Source organism: Pseudonaja textilis, chromosome 4 (assembly GCF_049901715.1).
Source record: "Pseudonaja textilis isolate UNSWEBS1 chromosome 4, rPseTex1.2, whole genome shotgun sequence".
NCBI lineage: Eukaryota > Metazoa > Chordata > Lepidosauria > Squamata > Elapidae > Pseudonaja > Pseudonaja textilis.
In genome coordinates, this window is record NC_141993.1 from 45,407,546 (window position 1) to 45,429,117 (window position 21,572).

The following is a 21,572-nucleotide window of genomic DNA, read 5'->3' on the forward strand; positions in this document are numbered from 1 at the left end:
ATCAAAATACTAGAGTTGAAAAACACCCCTTTTAAAAATGCCATTTCCTGGCTAGATGATTCAACCATTTCTTGGGTGACTGAACATTCTAATCATATTGTTAGAATGAACTTTTTAAATTCAGTGATGACTCCTAAACAAGAACTGTATATTCTTGATGTTTTTTGCACTGAGTTTAATGGTCCTTATATTGACTGTGTTGGATATTTAATTGTTATGAGGAAAGGAAAAAAGAAAACCTTGCCCTTTAAGGAATAGGCAAAGTTCTTTCCTTTTGTGGATTCAAATTTCCGGGCTGGGAGAAATGCAAAATGATTCGGTCAGCTGTGTTGAAAGTCAGAATCAGTTTATTAATAGGAATGCAGGTAAGAAATCTCACAGCATTCCTAGGATTAATCTAATAAGTGAGTAGAAAAACCTCTCTTTTATACACTTCAGGTTCTTTGATTTGTAGGTGTGAATCTTTGAAAACTTTGATTTGTGTGTGTTGAATTCCTGTCTCTTTGGGATCTCTTCCTGGGATCTTGGTTTTATGGTCCTGATCCTTTGTAGTTGCTTGTTTTCTATCATGTTTCCTTCCTGCCATGCCTTTTGGTTTGCTTTTCACAAGTTTTTATAACTTGCCATCTATTTGATTTCTATGGATCTTAGCTAGTTTGGAGGGTTTTTTTTCTCTGTATCTCATGCCTGTAATTTTCTACTTCCTTTGTTGTGAAAAGTAAGCTGGCTCCAGCTATTTTAATAGCCCTACTTGACAAAGGGTGGGGGGCTGTTTTCCTAGAAGAGGGGGGAATCGTAACTTCCAACAGTTACAAATGAAACCTATTCATCCATTTCCTGAGCTAATTTAGGAATAGGACTTCTAGCACTTCTCTCACAAAAATACCGGATTGGAGAACAAGCCTTGCAACCACTTTTCCACGTCAGCAACGAATATTTTAAAACAAGTAGAGAAAAAGTTAAATAAGATGGAAGAAAGGCTCATCCCATAAAAAAAATTCCATCAGAGGAATGTGGAAGATGAAATTTTTAATGTATTAATTTATAATACCTCACAAACATTTCCTACACCATTCTGGAGGAAAGGAAAAATTGGGGAAATGTGGTTTTCTTAACGAGTTATGGTTTCTTAATGTCTGTTGGCAAAATGGCTGTTGACTTCTGTGAATTGAAGTCCCACATCTTAAAGTTGCTGGAAAGAGCTGATATAGTGGTTAAGGTGGCTGACTAAGATGGATAAACTCCAGGTTGAAGTCCATTCCAGTCATAGAAGCTTTCTGATGATTTTGTCTAACTACTCTCTTTAGTCCAATCTATTTGAGATACTAGTTATTACAAGGAAAAGTAGGTATGCAATGTATGCTACTTTGAACTTCTTTAAGAAAGGCAGGATATAAATCTAATAAATAAATAAACAAAGTTAGCCTTGTCTCTTATTGCTCTTAAAGGTGTTCAGTCCTTTAACATATACAGAAAAAACAGGAATTCTGCCAAAACAACAATAGCCTTGTTTCTTAGAAGGATAATAGCCTTGTTTCTTGTCTATTTTATGATTGATAGTGAGATTACCATAATTGACTCTCTATGCCTAGAGCTTTCTTTTGCTAATCAGCAACTACTAATGGCTTTTCTTCTTTTCTGATTTCCATAAGATATCTATTTTGTGCCAGGCAGGAAGATGACATTTAAAGCCAGGCAGATCAGCTGTCAAGTTTCATGTGCCTTGCAAATTTGCCTTCGAGCTCCTATATACAAAAAACTTGTGATCTAGGCATAAAATTCCTATGAACCACTACAATTATTAAACAGAGAATTCCCATATTTATACATACACACTATAGCATCTACTGATAATATACATTTGAGATTAATAAACTGGAAAATTGTGATCTTGAGGTTAAGTATAATAGCTTAGAAACTTGCTAACAGCTTAGAACCCTCATCAGATCCCAAAGAGGTCTCCATTAATAGTGCATTACTTCTAATCCTGTTCCCATGACTAATACAGTATTATCTCATTTGAATTCCTAAGCAAACCAACATTATCTATTCTTTCCAGGCAGACACTCAAATAAAATGCAGTTGTCTTTCTGACCATGTGTATTATAATTCTTGCAATACAGTTCTTGGCTCAGATGCAAGAAAATGCACACTTATGAAACTGACATGCAAAAATATGGATTTTCATGCATTTTTAAATCATAAGAAATAAGAGTTAATTGCTTTCAAACTGCCACAGTCAAGAAATAGGAACTTAGTTCTTAAGAACTAGGGGGAGGAGGGGGACAGTTTTAGGATGAATATTCTCAAGGGTATGCCAGCCATAAAACCTCCAGGCTTTCTGCTCACTTAATTAAAAAATCCTTTAATTAAAAATAATAATTAGGAATCTTGCATGCTGCAATTTTCAGCCTCCAAGATTAGATAAAATGAAGAATTCTTTCACATCCCTTTACCCCTCCCTCAGCATTTATAAAAAAATATAAATGACAGAAAGCTGCCTATCTAATAAAGTACCGAAGGGGGAAAAATGGGAAATGAGAGTAAGGAATTAGTAGATCCTCTTAGGAGTTTCAAAGGGAGATGTATTACATTCTATATAAGTTTGTAGGCCCTTACCTTTTAAAATTGTATATCTGTAAGCTGGCTTGTTCATTTTTGGAGGAGCGTTTTTTCAAATATTTACATAGATGTCAGCTGTTCCAGGCAGACCAGACAAGAAATACATTGTAAAATTACATTAATAGAATTTTGAAAGTCTGAAAGTATCTTGAGAATTTAGGAAATTTCCCTTCAGAACTTATTATGCCACTCATTATGCCGCTGTGGGCTATGTCTTCCCTTATGTGATTATTCCCTAGGCAGTATTTCTTCACTCTGTTTCTCCAGATCTTTCTCGCATACCACTGCAATGCATTTTATCTGGGGTTTGTGTAATGGAGAGAGACAAAAAAGTATTGTGTGTATTTTTTTTCATCCTAAATTTCACTAACTGTACTCTTATGAAATAGGCCAAATAATAGATTTGCATTTAAGCCCATGCTTGCTTTCAATTTATTTTTTTAACTTATTATTATCATCTAATAATTCCCAACTCTCATTTTATGAAAACACAATCAACACATTCCCAAAATTCAAAATGTGTTCACCAGTCCAGTTAACAATATTTTTAAGGGAAAATAATTTTTATGTTAATTTCTTCTTAATTATTTTAAAGACTGAGAGGCTTCTCTCAGATACAAATAGTTACAAAAAGGTTCATACCTGAGAGTAAAATTCCACATGAGATAATAACAAGACAGTTCTAACTGATGAAGGACAAATTAGAAAGAGCCAGGAGACATAGCTGGCTCTTAGCAGAGTGACATAGATATTTTACATGGACTTGCCTCCCTAATTTTTTTTGTCTTCAGACTGCTCTTTCTAAATTTGTTCTATGAGAGAAATCTACTTGAAAATAATACAGCCTGGAAAGCAGGAGTCTGAAACTTCATGAATGATAACTTTGCTTCTTACATGAGGCTGGATAAATGTACTCATAATTCTATATCCTGTCCTGACTGAAAAAAAGTCAACATAAATGGCAACAGCATTTTTCTACAGTGAAAAAGTAATAAAGTAATTTACACTGCATTTGTATATCAAGTTTGTTGTGTTTGCATAAGACATTTAAAACTTTTTAATCACTATTTTCTGGAAGTAGAACAAGTGGTTGATGTGTTTTATTTAAAACAAAGAAACAAAGAAAGTGTTGTATCGGTCGATCGATCACAAAGAGACGCGAGGCAGTGACTAGTTTAAAGCTCTTTTTATTTCAAGTTGAATCTGCCGCCGGCTGAGTATGCGGCGGCTTATATTGAACTGGCACCAGGCGCCGTGGCCAATGACAGCCGAATCATCCGCGATCGGCTCGGCCAATCACGGTTGCTTCGTAACGGCCAATCAGTGCCGCTCACTCAACCAATCCGGTTGCTGTGCGTTGGACCAATCAGGAGTGCAGGTTTCCAAGAATGCAAATGTCCATACAGAACAGAAAGCTTTCAACATTCTTGCATTTACTAAAGTGACCTCTATCTATAAGAAACACCTGATTTCTTAGGACATGAGAACTCCTGGTTCCTTTACAGAGGTCCATACTATGTTTTGTTAGTAACAGTCTATGTATTCAGTAATCCCTGTAACTCAAGACAGAACTCATGGCAACATTACAGGAATTCTGTGCTCTATTTCATTCCTGATCATTGTATCTAACTGTCCCTCTAATATTGGCTGAAAGTTGACTTACTAATTCACTAACTGTTCATGAATAATACATTTTGATGATAAAACTTCTCTCTCATTCCTCACCCATAGTGGAGACACCTAGGTTTTTTATTTTATCCAGCATTAAAGTAGGGTTCTCCATCCCAAAGGAAGCCATATGTGTGATATATGATGCTTAAGTAGCAATCATGGTAATGATTCAGGATTTGATTAGGATCTGTTCAATTCCTATTGGTTGCTTTTGCTTACTGTGGGCATGCAGCCTTTCCTGTGGTTGTTACATAGCTATCCTTTTTTTTTTTTTTGAAAATTTTATTTGGGTTTTCACAAAAAGAAAATACAAATAAAACATCTTTTTGGAAAACAGCATGGTCCCAGGTTATCACTTCTTCATACAGACACAAAACTCAATTTCATGCTCATTTTTATGTTCTATTCCATATCTTATTACCATTTTATATTTTCTACATAGTTTTCCCCTCTTCTAATTTTCTCAATTTTGTTTTGATTATCTCAATTCAAAACATTATATTTATACTTTTGTCTGTCCTGTTACAATTTCACATTATCTTTTCTTATTAAACAAATTTTTCACTGTAGTTACCAATTACAGTATGACACCTTTATATCCTTTAATTTTATTCATTCAAGCTCTTATTTAAGCTTCAATGTATAGCTTTAAGATGATAGCATTCAATATAATACATAACTTCCAATCAAATTCTGCTTGGTACATTCTTAAAATAGACACTATATTCTTAAAAAGAAATTATATATATTCCATTCCAATTGCATTCTATCATTAATATGAATTAAAATTTTAACATCTTTAACATTTCTTTTCAATTGAATATCCTACTTCCTTGGGAACACTTATAAACTTTCCATAGTTAATTCTTTTCCCCCCCATATTTCTCACTTATATTTTTATAAATCATTACTAATAATTAAAAATGTTCCCTTTTAATTCTCTCAATCAATTTAATTCATTTATTGATTAACAAACATTCCACTGCATTACAATAAATATTTTATCCAACATCATATTTTCTAGTTATTTCTATTTGTAATATAACAAAGCTATCTTATGTACCTTTGCAGAATCCCTTTTAGAATTAAATTTTCACCCATTATCTCTTCACAAACATATGGTTACAATACTTATATTCTTTCCCTGTTTCTCCATTTCTTGTTTCTGTCTTTTACAACTTTTTTTCCTTGCCTTTTTCCCCCTCTTCTTCTCCCTCCCCTTTTTACCCCCTCGTCTCTCAACTTCTAATTCTCTCATCTCTAATTCTCTTCTGTTGCTTTCTAATATTATACTTATCTTTCAAATTGTTCTTCTTTTTGGTAGTTTTTTTCTAATCTTAAAACTTTCACTCTCTTTTCCCCCTTTTCTGTTTTTTCAGTTTCTTGCTTAAGTCTCTTAGCTGTCAGTATAAGGAAGGGAAGAAAAAAAACCTAATCCTTTCCCTTCTCTCTCTCCTTCGTAGCTTCAAAATCTTCCTTGGGAACAATGTTGTTAAGTTTAAATTCCAGGGTACCTTATTTGTTGCTTTTGCTGTTTGACCCGGTCAACCAAAACTTTCTCTTCTTATCTTCCTCCTGCACATTCTTTTCCAGTCGAGTTCTTCTTTGTTGTGGCCATTTCTGACCACCATTACAATGGCCTTCGGGAAAGGGGATAATGGCCAGCTGGGGAGGAGAGATGTGGCTCTTCTCAACCCTGCTGGCAGTCTCCCCACTCTTCACCACCTCTACGGGGTGGCTTAGCCCTGAAACCAGCTGGCTCAAGGAGCTCCAGCGATGAGCACAGATCAAAGCCTCGAAGAGATGAGGTTTCGGTCTGTCACCGAAGAAGCTCAAACCGGAAGTCCCCCGTATAACTATCCTTCTATGGCCATTTCAGCCTGGGCAAAAAGAATTATCAGGCAACAGATATTGTTAGAAAAAGATATACTATAGGAAAGGCTCACTGGGATAGTTGGGTGGTATTTTGAGAATTTTACAGGCTACTGCTGTGTGCATTGTTGTTTTTAGATCTTCATAGTTAGAAACACATAAAACTCTACAAAAGTTCCAGCAGCAAATAAGGACATTGCTGTGAAGAAACTAAGTCCATAAGGTAAAGTTTTAACTAAACACATAGGGATAAAGGTGTTCTGATGAAGGACCTATCACTCAGGGCCTTAGAGCTAATGACTGAGAGAAAAAGGCTCCAGATACTCACCATGAAAGCAGTATGAAGCAAGAAAGATCACAAAAGTGTGGCTGCTTGAAAGCCAAGGAACATAGAAAAGAGAAAATGTTTCAGCTTGACATATAATGTAGCCTTAGAAGACAGCTCCTACTGATACAACAAATCTTATGCAGAAGAGTTGGGGCTTGCTTTCAAAGTTTATTTAGTGCTGTCTCTTTTCCTTCCTCCTCCCCGCTGAACAGCTTTCTCCCTGATTTGCTGAGGTCATGCTTACCATCTGTGATAAGAGGCTTAAATAGAGCAATAAAGACAGGAGACAGGACAATTAGTGTGAGTGAGAGTGCAAAATATAGAGGACTGGGCAAATGAAATAAAGAGCTTTAACATAGCAGTCTGTAACCGCTTGTCTACTATTACTGAATAGGCTAAAAGCAAGCAAATCAAAAATATTGTGCAAGGAATGATTGGTTTATATTAATTGAAGAAAAACTACTGTATATACAACCATCACATATAACAAGGATAATTCAGTGGATAAGTTTAACATTATTCAGATGTAGTAGCCAAATGATTTACCCATATGAATAAATTAAGCACCAGGACTTATGACCATCCTATTAAATTCCATTTCTGGAGACCTGTTTCACAGGAGCAAGGCAACATATATACTGGGCCTCCTATTTTCACATTTTTCTTGCATTGTGGTTGTGCTGGGTCATAGCCTTCTCTACCAGCATGATTGTCAGCATGCATTTCTGATGGATAATAAATGGACACCAATCTTCAATTCTTTATTTCAGAGAAAGAAAACCTACCATAATTTAAGGTAAATATAAAACACATTTTCTGCCACCAGGACTACATTAATTTATGAAGCTGCAAGATTTAATTAGGCATTTTAGAATGCTACTAATACTGCAGGGCACCCACACTTCTACAATGCATTTTGATTCTTTAATGTTGTATAAGAATGCAGTTTAATATTCCATGCATTGCATTAACAAGGAAACCAAGATGACAAAAGCTAATTTAGCAGATTGCCAGGAGCTTCTCTTGATCTCCACTTCCAATGTGTAGCTTCAGTAGTTTCAGAAGAGAAGGAGTAAATATTTCATTTCATGATAATGCAAAACAGTTTTTGAAGCCCATTGCCAGGAGTGCTAATGTTCATCCAAATTAGTTTGAAAAGAGACTAAACTAAGTAATATGTGATATGCTAAAAGTATTGGTTGTTTTGATAAAAATGATAATGGCTAAAATTATAATGGCTTTCCATAATAGACTCCTTGCAGTCTCAGTGACCCATAGTGACCAATTTAGAAAATAGTTTGTGAAATATGTAGACTGCATGCTTTCCAATTTAAATGCAACTGTTGGAAAAGAGCCAATAGATGTATTTTAGCACCTATTTGTTCAATAATTTGGTACATTTCTCTCCCAAAATCTGTGGAAATTGAGTAGCATAGAAACCAAAGATTTATGGAGAGCAGGGATTGTTACAGGATCCATAAACAGGAAAAAAAATTACTTTTTTGATTGGGAGCCTCCCAGAATTAGTGATAAGGTAGGTGACTTATTATAAATAAGTAACTTTCTTAGCTCTCTCCTGGAAAATAAAATTAGAAAATGTTTCTACCTGGATGACAGGAGTAGCTAGGATTCCTTGAAGAATATGAAATATTGTCATTGATCAAATAAATTTATTTCCAGTAATATTCAACTATCCTATATTACATTTTCTGTACTATTCTATTCTTGGAATGTGATTTTTTTAAAACCACATGTCAGCATCTTAGTGCCATGTTTTCAGCATTAATATTAACTAGAACTTTTTCAGCTTGCTTCATTTGATCATCCATGAAGACTCTTATGAACATTTCATCTCTGTTTAATGAATGTTTTATTGGCACAAGAGAAAACATCTTCCCCATAACCATGTGTGAACTCTTCTTTGTAACTCTAATTGACAATTTTATTTTATTCTCCATGGAGTTTTATAATTTTTTTTATGGAATTCATTTAATATCTTCAATGAGTGCATGACTATTTTAAGGAATGAAATGTATTTATATATGTATTTTGTTTTGGGTTCTTTTGGAATGTTATTACTGTTGACTATTTTTAGCTGTTAAGGAGCTGGCATAAAATTTGTTGCTTTTTTAAAAAAAGAAAGGAAGTAAAAATTTAAGTCTGAACAGAAAGATAATGATTCTGTTACATTTATATTTAGAGTTAATTGGTACATAATTGTAGCAACTTTGGATGTTATTGCTATTTTAACATTTTGCTAATTCAAGCTACATTATTTAAATCTGATTGATACTGATTGCAGAATAAAAGCTATCAGTGTTTTGATCCAACAAGAGTTTTATGGTGTCATGATAGAGTGTCACTGACATCATTTATTTATTTTTATTTATTTTATTTGGTTTGTCAATTGCTTACAAGATAATAGGTATAAGTAAAAACATAGTTATGAATACATGGATACATATAAGAAAAATAAAATAAACAATAAGACAGGGACAGGAGGCACATTGGTACGCTTATACATGCCCCCTAAAGACCTCTTAAGAAAGGGGTGAGGTTAATAGTAGAAAGTCTAAGATTGAAGTTTTTGGGGTTTGGGGAAGAAACCACAGAGTCAGGTAGAGTATTCCAGACATTGACCACTCTGTTGCTGAAGTCGTATTTCCTGCAATCAAGTTTGATGTGATTAAGCTTGAGTTTGTATCTATTATGTGTTATGGTTGAAGCTGAAGTATTCATTGACAGGTAAGTCATTGCAATGTATGATTTTATATTCTAAACTTAGATTGGAATGAAGGCAGCATAGTTCTTGGTTTTCTAGGTCTAGAATTTCAAATCTGGTGGCATAAGGTATTCTGCAATGAGTAGAGGAGTGGAGAACTCTTCTTGTGAAATATTTCTGGACTTTCTCAATTGTGTTAATATCAGATATGTAATGTGGGTTCCAGACTGATGAGCTGTATTCGAGTATTGGTCTAGCAAATGTTTTGTATGCTCTAGTTAGTAGTGTGATATTACCAGAGAAAAAGCTATGTAGGATTAGGTTAACAACTCTTAAAGCCTTTTTGACTATGTAGTTACAGTGGGCTCTAGTGCTTAGATCATTAGAGATGAGTATTCCAAGGTCCTTTACAGAGCTTGGATCATCAACAAGGTCTTGACTATTCAGCCTGTATTTTATTTTCTATTTTTTTTTCACCAATATTTAAGACAGAGCATTTGTTTGTTGAGATTTGAAGTTGCCATTTGTTTGGCCATTCTGATACATAGTCAAGATCTTTTTGAAGGGTAGCAGTATTGTCTGTGGTGTTGAATTGTTTCTGAAAACAAACACTCCAAGAACAGTTTAATAGAATCTAAATAAGTCAATGCTCACATTGATGTAATAGGTATCTGCTACCATAACTACAGTTATGGCAGAAAAGGAAAGCAATATCCATCTGGAAAGGAAAACGTTCCTTGTTTTCACAAGTCCCCAAAGATTCTAATATTTCAAGCTTATCTCTAAATTCCATGTCATACTGCTTGCTCATTTAAAAAGAAAGAATTTGAAGTCAGGGCTTGAAGAGACACATGACATAATGCTTCTGGCTTAATTAGGCCATTAGGAGTTTAGGAGGCTTTAAGCAGAAGGCAGTTTGAATGTATAATCAGCCCACCAACTTTCCCTGTACTTCCCTCGTTTGGTATTGGAACAGATTGCAAAGGAGGAAGACAGCTGTGAAAACATCCTGTAGATTCTTCCAAAGTTGGCTCTCATTTACATTTGGGGCATCGGACATGAATTAATGAGATTTTTCCAAGCTGGTAACTAAGATCTTATAAAACTAACCAATATTGTATCCCATATCAGGAAAAGCTTTGACCAAAGAGCCTATAAGCTCACAGCAACTGTTTCAAGAAGGCAAATCTTTCTCAGAAACTGTTTAAGAAGTGGAGATAATTAGTCCTGAAAACAACCTCCTAAAATATCATCATATTCCTATGAAAATGTGTTTTTCAATATGGCTGGAGAGGGCAGAGAAATTATGTTAGCAAATTGGTATTCTACAGAAACAACTTTTTCTGTAGGCTTCAGTGTTGGAAATGTTCTGTCATTTTTAAACCAACCTTTTGAATTAGAATCACAGCTAAAAGATGATGATGAATTGAAAAATGTTTTCTTAGTGTTGCTTACTACTGTAGGTAGTTAAACATATCCTCACTCAATGTTATAATCATGGTAGTATCATTTTTACCATTCATTTTCATTGTCTCAATTCATAGTCATTTATTTTATTGATAACAGTATAATTGATTATATAAAGTTTTCTTGATGAAATAATTCCAAGTAGCACTGGTCATGGCCACCCTGTGTCTTGGGGACTGTAAAATGTCAACATGCCTCAGAAGGCCTACCTTCTTCAGATTAATAACTAAATATTAACTTTAAGCTGTCTTCATGTTTTTCAGTTAAGAGAAAGAGGAAGCCATTTTATATCATTCAGACTGGCTCCTATATTCCAGACTTAACACAAGAAATTAAAATGGCGTCATAAAATGCCACTTGAAAGCGCTAACTGCTGTATCACTCCAATGTCTTGATTAGGTGGGGCAGGGCAAGTGGCAAGAGAAACTATTACAATGTTGACATGGACATTATGCAACACACTCCCGTGTTCTGGAACACTTTTTCAGGAATGAAGTTGAAGAGCCATATCCAATTTATATATTGTTGGCTAGCTACACACACACACACACAGACACACACACACACTGTATATATGCAGCAGTGGAGTTCAAATAATTTAACACTTGGTTCTCTGTCCTAATGACCAGCTGGGTAGGTGTGGCTACGGGTCATGTGACTGGGTGGGCGTGGCCAACTGGATGTCACTCACATTGAGGCGCACTTTGCTTCACCTGGCCTTTCATGACCGTGGGGATACTGTAACAGTCATAAGTGTGAAAAATGGTCATAAGTCACTTTTGAACTGTTGTAAACCAAGGATTACCTGTACAAAAATACAAAAAGTTTCTTTGCTTGCAAAAAGATGTTCTAAATACCAATCACTAGATTAGAAATGGGGGAATACACACTGAAGATCAACAACAGTTGCAGCCATCATGGAAACCTAACTCATTCTGTCTGAATACCTTCCTTTTCATCAGCAATACCTGCAACCTAGAGTTACAAATCAGGCAGGATGCCAGAGTACCTTGATGAATTAAAATAGTTAAAATGCAATGATAACTATGAGCAGCCAACTCTTGCTCATAAAGTGAAACCCTTTAGCAGAGACATTATTTAAGTCTTCCAGAAATTAGGAGGGCATACTTGGGCTACAAATGCCAGGCTAAAGAGACAAATTAACAAAGTAAATACAAGACCCAGGTTCAAGTCTCTGCCCTCTCAAGCTTGTCAGGATCATAATAAAATTAGTACATGCCACATATATCTAAATAAACTTCAAGCCTGTGTTGGAAGAAATATCCATCTGGTTCAGTTCCAGGCTGGGAGAAAGACACTGGAACATGGAGGCTGATTGGAAAGATTGTTTAATGATGAAGGAGAACCACATGCTGCAGCTGACCACATGCAGTTGAGAGTAGGTTTTTAAAAATACCTTCTCTTGGGCTTTGAACTTGAACTTCCTGTTCCTGTGCAAGAACATGTATTCTATTGGCTGTTGTCAGACTACCATGGGACCATGTAGTTGGCTCTGTAGGTTGTCTGAGAAGTTTGCTTAAGTTTGGACTCTCTGAGATGATGTAATGAAGAAGCTTGTGTCCTGAAAGGATATATATACAGACACACACACACACACACACACAGAGAGAGAGAGAGAGAGAGAAGGCAATGTCAGCTTGATCATAAAATAACTGTATATTACTGCATTTTTATGTCTTTCTATCTAGGAATCTTATTTTCTTAATAACCAAGTTACAAGTGTCCTGAAAAATCTTTTCAGTAGCCTCTGCGGAATTATTTGTCTGCTTTAGCTCTCATTTACATGCTGTTGGAGTGTTGCTTGAGAATGCATTTAAAGAAGAGCTGTTGACAAGTGGCATAGTGGATTTAAGAGAAAATAGTTAAGAACTGAATGGCTACTCATAAAATTGTAACTCCCTTTACATTAGCATTGTAAATTAGCTCATTACTAAGTTGTGGAAATTACACTTGTGACATCTGCAAACCAAACAAAATAGAATTGAATAGTCCGTTGCACCACAGACTTTTGAATACATCTATGAAAATTATAGTGACTATGGCAACTTAGGTATTGAATCTAAAAATATTAAATCCTTCTCTGGAGAGATCAATTAATCATTTATGGCAATTGGAGATCAAGCTCTATAAATGATTGTTGTGTTGGCTTTAGACAATTCAGGTGATTCAAACTGGTATGATCCTTGGATTAGAATCTTTTGATTGTGTCACTTTGAGTTGAGGGCAGAACTATCTTTATCCTTCTCTTTCTTTTAAAAAAAATTATTATGCTTTTTGGGGGAATATAGACCAACGTGGGAGATTGGACTTATTTAACCAGAGAACAATTGGTAAGAGATGGTATTAAGAAACAAACATGAATATTTGATCCAGTATGAACTGGTGTTATCAGTTACGATGATATTGGATAGATAAGATGCCATAATAAATTTTCTATGAGTTAATTACAGATGATTTTGAAACTTCAATTTGCTTTTCTTCTTATTATTGTTCTTCTACTATTGGCTTATTAATATAGTATATAGATGTCAAGCTAATAAATTGCAAATTTATTGCTAATAAATTGAAAGTAGAGGGATGATTTTCAAGGAATGGGAAACTAATATTGTTGAAATATATTATTCAGTAGGCAACAGGGTGGTTTAATATGCATGTATGTATTAGTTTTTTTTAATGAACTTTTTAAACATCTTGTTTGTTTTGTGTGGGGTTTTTTTTGAACTTTTGTATTTGCATTTTGTATTTTAACTTTTTTTTTAATAAACTATAAATAGAAAAAGAAAACTAGTAGTTTTACAGTATTTGTAATCTCATGTATAAAAATGAGGTTTGGTTTGAATATTATATAATGTGTTTCCCCCCAAATAATATCTACCTCAAATATAAGCCCTAGCCTGATTTTTAAGCATGTGCCTAATATAAGCATTACCCCCCAAAATAAGCCCTGAGAACGAGGTGGGCATGGCCAACACAGAAGGTGGCAAGAGCATGTTTGCCAAAGGTGTCTGGCAGTAACCACAGGTCGCACAATGCAGATGAACTGATTACCTGTCCAAGCAGCAGATGGAGGCAGAGGCATGGAGAGAAAGACATGCGATCTGGATGTGCTGCATGGGCTATGGGAAAGCCAAGAGTCAGTGGGCCAGAGCAGTGGGTGGCCATGAGAGGCTTGTCTTTGTGCAGTGGCACTGGCAGCAAATGGAGGCAGAGGCGCGGATGGAGGCAGGTGATCCGGATGCACCAGGTAGGTCTCAGGAAAGCTGAGTCAGTGGGCTGGAATGGCAGGCAGTCACAGGAGGCTCATCTTTGCATCTCTTGGCTTGTCTGTGGCCTGTGGAGTGCATTGAGATCATTACCTTCCACCCTGCACCTCTGCTTCCATCTGCTGCTTGGACAGGAAATCAACTCACCTGCACTGCATGAGCTGCACAGTCCCAGAGTGTGCCAAACAAGGGACTGATGGGCTGCAACTTCTTCCGGATATCATTGGTCCACACGCACTTGACTCCTCTTGTGCACATGCGATGGGTGGGGTGTCCAGCTGGGTTGATCACCCTGAAATCATGTTTCCCTGAAAATGAGCTCTAGTGCTTATTTTGGAGCCCCCCAAAATATAAGACCATATATTCAGGATAACATGGGTAAAAACTATAGTCACTTTTATACATCTAACTAATTTACTTTACACTTGGTTATATTCTAGAAATAATTTCCACTAGGCAAGTTCAAAGAATATAAGAAGCAACTTCTTTCTGTTTTATTGCATCTAAATATTATAATTGTGTAGGTATTGTTTTTAATGCAATTATAAATACCTTTGTAAAGAAATACATTGTAGACATAATTTTATTTCCTACACAATTTTTCCTCATTTATTACCAATATTTTATTCTTTGTGAAAAAAGGAGGAAACAATGCATTCTTAGGAAGCTGTGTGTATTTGAGTGGTGGGTGGGTTGTTTTTTTATTTTTTACTCTTACTGTACCTTACTTCAAAGTAGCAAAGGTATTTGTGCCAATATGTTGTCTTTCATCTTATCTGTTGTCTCACAATCTTCTTTGTATATGATAACTAAATCTGAAAGGTCAAATTGAAGCAACTCTTTTCATTTGTCTCCCTGCCCCCCCATGCCCACTTTAGGAAATATGAGTTAGTTGGGAATTGATAGAGTGATGGTGAGATATTCAACTGTCCTACTGCCCCTGAAGTACATTGGCTCATCCACAAGAATAATGTAATCTCAGGAAAGAGAGACAGAAAGAAAGACAGAAAGTGAGAGAGATTAAAGCACCTGAAAAATGAAGTAAAATAACAAAATAATTTTTAAAAGAAAAAAAAAAGATGATTTGCAAAACTGAAAATTGGAGTTAGATTTTAGCAAGACATCAGTTGGCTGAGATTGATGGCCTTCTTATTACACTGACACTGATAAAACTAATACCACACACCAGGTTGTTATGTTTCTGTTTTATATGATATTGACTATGGAAAACTTGGCAACTAAAGTTTGGACGATTTCTATGCAGCTTTTCTCATTTAAAAATATTTTGTACAAGATCTATTTTTGATGTTTATTCTTTCAAGTGAAGTGAGAAAAAAACAGGCTGTCCTAAAAAAAACCTTGATGATCAGTCATCAGTGAGGCAAATAGTTCTAATTAAACTGCCTCATATTGCACTCCTAATTATATTTGATCTTTTGACATCACAATGTCTCAACCACTAGCACCATTGAGATCATCTTAGCCCAAAAGGGACCATATATTCTTTATATAAATAAATTAAAGAAATAAATATAACTATATATTTTTCCCCATAACCAAAATAATGATCACATTCCCCTTTTCTCTTTGTTTGTCATGATGAAGTAATCACTGTGAAAGAGGTATGCATGCACGCGCACACACTGAAGCATATTTTATTCAGAAATAGCACACAGAAGCAATTTCTTTTCTTTCATAAAGTTATATATAAAGTTATATATAATAACTTTATTCTTGTATAACTTTATACACACACACACACACATACCAAGAATTTGAACCAACTAGTGCTATGGCAAATAATCTCTAAATATCATTACCATCACTATAATTTTTCTCCTTCATTAACATTCTTGTGCTAGTAGATATAATGGGCAACACTGAATGAAATGTAAAGCTGGTATTGAGCTGTTGACTATGACAATGGAATGATGATTTGCAAATGTCTTAAAATATAATTGCATCAAGATTTCACAACATTCAAAGAAGCTTCTTGGATAAGAAGCGAAATGTCTTCAAAGAAAAACCAGAAAGTCCAGTTGCCCCTTGAAATAGCATCTTTGGGACAACCATGACCTGGATGACTGAGAATCTCCATATAAAAATTCAAAGATCTAATGTTCTGTTTGTATGCACTGCAATAGCTCAAGTGTTAGAGCAGTGAAAACAGCCGTGTTACAACTAAAAAATCTGAGCATATAAGAAAGGTTTCTTAAATTAAATAGAGATCTTTATTTTAAAATTTATACACACAACAGTGATCAAACAGAAATATATAAAAACAAAATAAGAAATTAAATTTGATGTCAAAACCAAGTTATAATATTAAGACATACATTATTTTAGGTTCACATAGCCGATAGTAACAAAGTTTTGGAAAAGTTTATTTTATAAGGCATCATGAGTTTTTACAAATTTGATAAATGGAGGTCATATAAATGAGCTAGCTCTGCCTATGACTTTTATTAGATTCATTCTGATTAAGTGAGTAGTTTATATATGCAATGGCACGAAAATGAACTGTTGTGGCTTAATTGAGAAAAGGCCCAGTAGGAGCAAAATTTCTCCCCATGATAGAGGTCAGTGACTTCTGGGCCTGAAAATTGGAAAGTAGCATTAAAAAACAGTTGGGTTGCTTCAGGGACATGAAAGGTATTTGTATATGCATTTTCATTTTCATTTTCATTTTCTATTCTCTTTGCCCAGTGAGGTCCACGGGATTTAACAACAAGAACAACAGCAACAAATCTTGGCTCAGAGGAATTATATTATTAAAGGCAGAAGCCAGGATCAATAGCTGGAATTTACAATTACTTATCTCACCCTAGTTATCTATATGAGGATATTCTGTAGTTAATCATGCTTGGATGTGGCTTCATTTAACATCACCATTCCAATATTGTGCCAGGCTCATCACTCAAAAATAATTGGTTATGCTGTACAGCCAATTTTTATGAGATATTTAAAACAAATAATTTATCTTAATTCATTTATTAAAAAGAGTTTCTTTGATATTCAAGAAGGGATTTTGCCCTTGTGGACAATTATATATCAGTGGAAGCAATAAATACAGTTCTGGAGCGTGGCTAAATATAGCAATTATAACTTTATATGTGTAAGTATTTGGTTAGCCAACATAGGAACAGAATATTGATATTGTCAGAACTTTGGCTCGAGCTAGTATGTGCCTTTGAGTTGCTAAATTGTTATATTCAATAATACAGGTCCAAACATCTCTAATGTATTAATACTTTATACATTTGCCTAACAGAACTGATGTTACATACATAAACCTTATCTAGGGTTTATATTGGCCTAAAAACTCATTATCTGATCTTTCTGTGCAACTATGTTCAGGTGTTTTCTGAATTGGATTAATATTTTCATGACATTCACAGTGAAAGATAAAAGCACTGAGATGTAATAAATAGCAATAATATGAAGTTACAATGAAATAATCTTGGAGGATGACACCAAATTATACAAAAGTAAGAAGACAGCCTTTGTGAACAACATCAACTTAGGGACAAGAACCTCATATTCTTCAGCTTCTTAAGTTTTGTTTCTTCATTGTTGTATGTACAGTTCTTTTTTTAAAAAAACAACAACAAACTCTTATTTTAAAGTAACTTTTATATGCTGTGATGTTCTTTGGGGAATATTTAATTGGACAAGATTTCCAGAAAATAAAGAACAATTTATTGGAAATCGTTTTCTTACAGACATGCTGTGCACAGACAATATTATATTAATTTAAAGGTAGGAGGCAAAAACAAAGTTGAACTAGTTTGTTTTTTAGGCAAATCTTTTTCGTGGTGTAAAACCACAAGAATTCTAATATCTCTTTTTACATATATAACTTTTTTTACATATATAATTACACATATAATATATGTTATATAACATATATAACTATATAACTATTTCTAGGGTCCTAAACCTTTGTTGAATGCAATTTAATGATGAATATGATACCTTCTTTCCAGGAAATTTGTTGCCACTTCTATTATCTGGATATATATATATATATATATATATATATATATATATATATATATATATATATATATGTTGTGATTCGGCACCAGCTACAGGTTTTTTGAATGAAAGTTCCAGCGAGGAGGACTTGTATGAATCAGCAAGTATTAGTGATTGCAATGATGAGGAGGAGGCGAATGTTACAAGGGAGGTCACATTTGATTTGCAGGACCGGCCTGAACCTTCAACCTCTTCGGCTTCTCAATCAGGTTATCAGCCGGGAACGGCTGATAATGAGAACTTATGGAGTCTTCAGGTGAAAGTAATAATTTAGATAATCGCTGGGTGGATGTCAGAAGCAGGCGTCTCCTTACGAGAAGAAACCAACGGGAGCACAGGAGGAGGGCAGATCAGTAATTAGACTAATTAGTTGCTGCTCTATAAAAGGAAGAGGGATGACTCTGCACGCTGTCGGGAACAAATTGTTTGCAAAGAGAACTGAAGACTTTGGTTTGGAGGATTTAAATCTGAAATATCTTGTTGGGATTTGGATTTATTGGAACTATTATTTTGGATTATTTTGTGAAGGCTAACCACAGCTGTAATCAGTAAAGATTCCTGGTTGCTGCTTTTATTTGCGAGGACTGCTGCTTTCAGCCTTATCTGTTTATTTTTGAAGGTGGGACATAACATATATATATATATATGGATCTTTGGTTGTTCGGGTTTTCTCCCGCGTAAGATTCAAAGTATCTAGGCAACGTTTCGATGAAGTCTCATTCATCATCTTCAGGCTTCTGTCTCCGGCTCTGTGCTTCTCAGAGTAATGGAGATTGCAGCTGCTTCCTCCTTTTAACTGCCAGTGGGGTGGGACTTGATTCAGTGGGGGTTGGCTGTGTTCTGATTGGGTGGGGTGTGTTCTCATTGGTAGGGGTTTGGCTGTGTTCTGATTGGTTGGGGGTTAGCCGTGTTCTGATTGGTTGGAGGCGTGTTCTGTTCAGGTGGGGGCTTGGTTGTGCTCAGGTCAGTCTTAGTTGCTGGGGATTTGAGCTGGTGAGCTGTGATCTTGCTGTTTGGCTTCGAGTTCGTGGTCGTGCTGCATCTTCATAGTGGGTGTCGGTTTGCTTCATGTATGGCTCGGAGGGGTTTGAGGTGGGTAGTAATGCAGCTGCAGTGAAGCTTCTGGTCCATGGTCGTGTCTCATTTTCTGAATGGGTGGGAGTCTGTTTTCTACATGGAAGTGTGGTGTTGGCATCTTGTGTGGCTCTCATGGGTGTGGGTCTGGTGTCCTTCTTCATGTTAGGTACTCGTCTGTTCATGAGGCGGGTTTCCAAATGGCTGGAAGGCGGGAGGTGTCATCTCGTTTGTTCATGCTGTGTGGGCGTTTTCTATCTCTATGGCTTCTCTGATTATTCTGCTGTTGAAGTGTTCGGTTTTGGCGATGGTTCTGGTATTTTTAAAATCAATTTCATGTCCTGTGGCTTTGAGGTGTTGTACCAGGGAAGATGTTGTTTCTTCTTTTTTGATTGAGTTCTTATGTTCTTCAATGCGTGCACTTATTCTTCTGTTAGTTTGTCCAATGTATGTGGTAGGGCAGGCAGTGCAGGGGATTTCGTATACTCCTTGGTTTTCTAATTCGATTTTGTCTTTGGGGTTTCTTAGGATGGTGGATATTTTTCTGTTTGTGCAGAATGCTGTTTTGATGTTGTGTTTTTGGAGGATCTTGCTAATTTTGTCTGTAGTGCCTTTTATATATGGGAGGAGGGCTTTGCCGTTTTCTTGTTCTCTGTCTTGGATTTTGGTTGGGGTTTCTTTTTGGATTAGGTGGGTAATCTTCTTTCTTTGGAATCCATTGGCTGTAAGTACGTTGGTGAGAGTGTGTAGTTCGGTTTTTTGGTGTTGTTCATCGGCTAAGCATTTTGTTCTGGAGATGAGTGTCTTGGCTACGGAATTGATCTGTGCTGGGTGGTGGTGTGAGAGTGCATGTAGATAACGGTTAGTATGTGTTTTCTTCTGGTAGATGGTGTGTCCTAGGGAGCCATTGGATCTTTTGTATACCAAGACATCTAGGAAGGGAAGTTGGTTGTTGGCTTCTGTTTCCATGGTGAATTGTATTTTGGGGTGTAGGCTGTTGAGGTGTGTGAGGAAGTTGTTCAGTTTTTCTTTCCCATGTGGCCAGATTATGAAGGTGTCATCTACGTATCTGAGCCAGAGTTTGGGTTTGTGGTCGTATTTTTCTAGAGCTTGTGTTTCAAAGTGTTCCATGTAGAGGTTAGCGATGACAGGTGAGAGGGGTGATCCCATGGGTGCTCCTTCTGTTTGTTTGTATTCCACACCAACACAGCAGCCACCAAACGCATCCTTAAAAGAACAGAACTGGCCCTAATTAGAAATGAACTTCACACGAAAAGGTTTCTCCTAGACCAAATCAACAAAGATCTCCTCACACTCCACCTCAGACTCAGCAACAAGATTCACCCTCTACTTTGGGACAAATCTAAACAACTCGCTGTCTGGAGAGCCGAAACACAGACCACCCTCAAGACAGACACACACACCAACAAACTCAGGAAACTACAACAATGCCAGAAACCAACTCCCCCTCCCCACAGCCACACATGAAACAAACATTGCACAACATCTCAGACAAGATCCTCACTGAAGCTGAAACCAAGGTCCTTTCAAAAGGATTCAACTTTGCTGTCGCTCCCAAACACATCCCCACAGAAACCATCATATGCGGAGTTGAAACCAGCCTGACCAGAACCAACCCTGATGATGCTAACAAAATCAGACTCGAAATCACCAACATCCTCTGCACTAGCAAACCACCCAAAAGCAACTTATCCAAAGAAGAACAAACTGCACTACGTAACCTGAAAGAAGACACCAGCATAATAATCCTACCAGCAGACAAGGGCAACGCGACAGTGGTTATGAACGCATCTGACTACCAAACCAAGCTAACCAACCTACTCCAAGACCCCGCATACAAACCCCTAAAGACAGACCCCACCACCTACCTAGAAAAAACTACCAAATCCAAAATAAAAGCCTCCCCATCAGTGAAGAAATCCAGCAAGGAATCATACCCAGAGAAAAATCATCCAGATGCCCCAAGCTTTATGGTCTCCCCAAAATACACAAAGAAGGAACCCCACTCAGACCAATAGTCAGCTCCATAGGCTCACCTCTACAAAACCTGGCCAAATTTCTTGCCAAACAACTACAACCTTATGCAGAATCCATCAACTCACACGTAAGAAACTCATTCCAGTTCATCGAGATCATAAAGAAACAAAACTTACACCCTAGTGACCTACTAGTAAGCTTCGATGTCATATCCCTCTTCACCCAAGTGCCAATAAAAGAAGCCTTGACAGCCATCCGAAACAAATACAACCCCCCCAAGCACATCCTAGATCTGACCAACCACTGCCTATCCAATACATACTTCAACTACAATGGACAAAAATACAAACAAATAGAAGGAGCACCCATGGGATCACCCTCTCACCTGTCATCGCTAACCTCTACATGGAACACTTTGAAACACAAGCTCTAGAAAAATACGACCAAAAACCCAAACTCTGGCTCAGATACGTAGATGACACCTTCATAATCTGGC

The 21,572-nt window shown here is 36.3% G+C and overlaps 1 long non-coding RNA gene across 1 annotated transcript in view; it reads left to right on the top strand.

The window, feature by feature from the left end:
• Window positions 1-266: 266 nt before the first annotated feature.
• LOC148125813 (uncharacterized) overlaps window positions 267-21,572 on the top strand; it is a 212,951-nt gene continuing 191,645 nt past the window's right edge. Inside the window, exon 1 of the long non-coding RNA XR_015743701.1 lies at window positions 267-365. This is a non-coding gene — a long non-coding RNA (uncharacterized LOC148125813). The remainder of the gene's footprint in view (window positions 366-21,572) is intronic.